The sequence below is a fragment of the Brugia malayi genome (genome assembly GCF_000002995.4).
Source record: "Brugia malayi strain FR3 genome assembly, contig: Bm_v4_ChrX_scaffold_001, whole genome shotgun sequence".
Lineage (NCBI taxonomy): Eukaryota > Metazoa > Nematoda > Chromadorea > Rhabditida > Onchocercidae > Brugia > Brugia malayi.
In genome coordinates, this window is record NW_025062479.1 from 16,519,024 (window position 1) to 16,524,145 (window position 5,122).

Here is a 5,122-nt window from a genome sequence, read left to right on the forward strand (position 1 = left end):
AGTGGTACTATTGATACTATATCACTGGTAGGTAATATTAGTAAAGCATTTTCACAAGAAAGTCTGTTGAGAGTTCACGTTTTAAATTATATCGTAATAGATTTATTATCTATTAAGCTTTTCATTTCTCTTTTTTCTGCATAAGAAAATTACGCATACAATTTGTAAAAGAAAAAATTGTTTTTCCAAATTTTGATTCAACTAGTTTACAAGTTGTATGTAAGAGTATGTTTACTTTTATGTGTATGTGTTTATGTATGCGTAGACCACGTATTATGTATGTATGTGTGTGTAAGCATATGAATCATATTATAATGCGATACTGTCAAGTTAATGTCGCATTTCGCTTTGAATTAAAAAGAAAAAAAAATATTTTTTCAAAATGTGCTTTACCTACTGTATTAAAATTTTGTTTGCCATCGATATTTTCGAGATATCGTCGACTTTCTCGTTATATATATATATATATATATAACGAGAAATATATATATATATATATATATATATATAATTCATTCATAAATGATTAGTAGTAGTATTTCGATGGATCATTAATTATGGGCTGACCACAGCAAATAATAAACATTTAGCTAATAATAACTGAGCATAATTTGTCACTGAATGCAAACAGAACCATTTCACATCAATAGCCATTGGGCATTAATGGTTTATAAGTATAGTTGATTACTTATGATTAAATAACTTTTTTATATACTTCTTTTTCTATCAACGTTATAAGTGAATGGAAATGACTGTTATAGAAATAGCATTGTTGTATTGTTTGCATTCGTTTAATTGTTGATTCATAATTTAATCCATTTTTACTATTAATTAAATATGCTACTTTTTATCATCCGGCTGTCAGAATAGGATGATAAGCAGAAAACTGTTGCATATAACAAGCAATATTTGTTCTTACCGTTATCATAATAATAAAAATTATTATATATATATATATATATTCGGAAGATGTGAATAGGGAAATAAAAATTTATATTTTTTCTTAAAGTTCTGCAAATTCTTAACATCGATATAACACATGTATTAGTTAGGCTGTTTAATATGATTCTCTTCGTTTTACATAAACTTTTCCTGGGCGCAGTTATATGATCAATCTATCTGATCACTCTTTCCATTTCTCTTTTCATCTCGTAATGTATAAATCTTGCCCGAAGGTATAAATAGAGAAATAGTAGGGTTGTTCCCAATTTTGAAACAATTTAAATTTTCAAAAACTTGTTTTCTTTTCTTGTGAAATCCAACATCACAAAAACTATGGCAACAAGACCAAAGTTTAAACAATTCATTTTTTTCCCCGAAAATTGCCCATAACTTTAGTATATCTACATATCTTATATATATATATGTGTATTTTGTTAGTATTGTCATCATCATAAATGAAGACAAACTGTTTAGCTGTCGACTAGATACTTCATCAGCAACGATAGTACTTTAATTTTTATTTTGTTTTTAATATTAAAAATTTTTTTGTTTCCTTGCCCTTTTTATTAACATCAAAATTTATGTGAAGTGGGACGAGGAATCATTGTTATTCAATCTAATATTTAAAATATTAGGTTGGATAAGAAGTCATATTGCAACCTTTGGAAGTTAAAAAGTTAGGATGAACAACTGCTCTTTGCTCGGTTAATAAAATTAAAAAAAATTTGCTCGGTTAATAAAAAAAAATTGCTAAAATGAAAAATTTTATTAACCGAGCAAAGAGCAGTTGTTCATCCTAACTAATTATAGGTAGAGAATTCACTCATTTTAAAGTTAATCATTCGCAATCGTTTCAGATTATCGCTATGATGTCACCATTTCCCATTATTATTTTGAAATATTAGGTTAGATAACATTATGAAGTTTTTCTTGCTACCTGACACTTAATTTAATTTTCTAACATTCTTTACCTAATGATTATTATTCATTTTGATAATTTTGCTTTTAATTATGTTATTGCTACGTTAAATAATTTTTCATCCCTTTCTGTCGTTTTAGAAATAAATATTATACCTAAAATTATCTGGTCCCATTTCAATTACATTCTTAATTGGAAAAATCGATCAACTTATTCACCATCGCTCTTCTTATTACTAATAAAACTTCACGAAAACAACCTGATATAAACACCTATCCCATTATTTATGTATAAATTTATGAGGATAAATTTTAGAAGTCCTTTCTTTTTCCTGCAATAATTTGCAAACAAGTAATTCTAGTTCTTTTTTTGCGAAAAACGTAACTCAGTTATATAAAAATAGTAATATTAAATTGATAAATAAGTAAATTAAATAAATAAATAAATAAGTGATAATGAAAAAAGGATGATATTTGTTTTTAATGAAAAATAAACACTCTTGTGTTATTGCAAAATATGGTTTATTTCATTTTATATACAATGCATTTCAGTCTGATAAACAATATGAAATGATAATTAATCCTTTAGTTCTTCCATTTTTTTTCTATAAATTATTTTTAAATAATAGCATAAATTGACTTATCTCCATTACACAATTCCATACCTTTTCTATGGGCAAAGTCATTTAGTCATTCAGGTACTTAGTGAGTTAATTAGTTAACGAAGTAATAAAAATTTACGAAATATTTCATATTTCTTTGGTAGCAATTAGTAATTTGAAGTACATATTCAAAATATCCTTCAATATTGATTCAGCCTTTAACGATTTTATGGTATCGAAAACTATTTCTGCTTATTATATTGATGTAAATATTTTCATGTAAATTATGTATGTCTTTGCATCAGTAGATTCTAACTGAAACGTATGAGTTAATACAAGAACTACGTATAACGAGTCGTTATCATCATTATTGAAAAACAAAATTTGAAATGATAAACGTATGAATTAAACGTTCCAACTTAGCACATGACATCTTATTGTCGTCATCCTGAAAAATAGATTTTGGTTTTTTTACTAATTACAAAAATATCATAATTATCGCCTAAAACTAGTAACAATCAAAATTATGATAAAATTAGGAAAAGCAGTTTTTTTTTCTTTTCATTCTCTATAGAATGATCATTTGCAATTGTAATCAGCACAGATGCTGAGGTGAAATTGAAGGGCTTCACTATTATTCTTCCCTTTCGCCTATGTTATTGTTTAACATAAGCTCATTTTTGAGGTTGATTTTAGTTCAATAAACAGAATATGGGAGTAAAGTTTCAAAAGATCAGCTTATATTAATCACTTCCATTACAAGAAAATAAGGTAAACAGGATTAATGTTCCCTTTTGTTTTAATGTTGCTGTCTTTTTCCCTTTGCAAAATAATACTCCTAAATTTTAATTTGCTTAAATTCGCATTTTTTCCTTTCGTTCTTTTGAATCAATTCATTTTTTACGGTTATACCGTGTACCTTTTCAGACTTGCCTTGTTGATTTAATTTTGAACATTTTCATCTTTCAAACAGTCTTCAATTACAATACTTTATCTTAGCTTAAATAATTTATTGTAATAGTAAAATACATTCATGACATATTAAAATTTTTTCTTCAGTTTATTCGATTGTTGGTTGGTTATGAATAATATCTTTTTTTTCTTTCATGAAGTGCTGTTTGTGTTTACATCTTTGTACAGTTCCCGAGAATCGAGAATAACACTCCAAAATTTCAGGCAATTTAGAAAAAATCCTTATTTCGAAATATTTCCCTTCCCAATCGAAGTTTTGCTTATTTCGCTTTTTTCCCTTTCCTTCTCCCTCATTCCCTCTTTCTTTCTATCTTTCCCCCCTTCGTTTTATTTTATCGTATATATAAGGTGGCATTAAAAATATAAATTAAACAAACGATTACTGTAATAGGTATAATGAACTAATCGTACTGTAGGTATTACTGTATGTAACTTCTCATATGTATTTTGTTGATGAATTTAAAAAAATTATTATGGTTTGCACAAATTTTAGTTACTAATTTTTTTCTTTTGATGGAATAGATAATAAGAAGGGAGGAGGAAACATAAGGGAAAAGAGAGAGAGGAGAGAGAGGTAAAAATGAAAGGATTTATTTTCTCGGCTTGAAATGGTTTATAAATATGTTTGATATGTGTATATATTCTGAAAAAGCGAAAGGGGAAAAGTATTATGCGAAATTTCTCGATTAAGGGAGAAGACTGAAGACAACAGGTTAACAAAGAGAGTAAAGATGAGAGGAGAGAAAGAAAGAGAGAGAAGGAGGGAGAAAAAGTATATAAGAAGGCAGAAATTAAAAATGATAATATGCTTAATAAGGAAGGGAAAAAGATAAGAAGAGAAGAAAATAAATGAAATGAGAAAGGAAAGAAATGAACAAAATAAGAAGATTAAGTGATAATGAATGACAATGATAAGAGGGAAAGAAAAAAGGAAGAGCGAAACTCATATACAAGGAAGATATTAAAAGATAAAAGAGAAAGGAAAGGGATGATAAAAAAAGAGTAAAAAGTAATAGAGAGGAAGAAGAATTACAAATTTCTTTTCCACAAAAAAGATTTCGTCTTGAATGCTGTTGTACAAAAAATATGTATACAAACATTTAAATGATGACAAGGGAGAAAAAGAGAGGCGGAGAGAAGAAGAGGAGAGAGAGATTATACACAGATAAACTACTACAATAACTAACTACAACGGCTGTGTCGACAATCATTTTTAATCTTTAGTCTTTAAAAATAGCAAAAATTTAAAAATATGTGTATATATAGGTGTGTGTGTGTGTGTATGTATGTGTGTGTAGTTGTTAGTATGCTATTGCTCTTGCTATCGTTAAAAGTGATTGTGAAATGGAAGGAAAGGAGAAAGGAATGGATAGATGGGTGAATGAATGGGTAAAAGATGGGGTGACAGGAGGAGGTGGTGATGGAGGAGGAGGTGGTGGTGGTGGAGGGGTATGGCACGAGGGTTCTGCTTTCATAATATATTTCATCAATAAAATCTACAAACGAAAAAAGATATGTTGAGGGGGTAGCGCCCAACATCACCGCACAACCAGCCGTGTGTTTCATTTAGTCAACCTACCCCCTCCCACTCTTTATGCTTCATCTTTTTTTTTTATTTTCCTCATGAAAGCAAAGGAAGGGAAACATTGGACTGGAGTGTGAACTGAACTAGACTGGGCAACTGGACT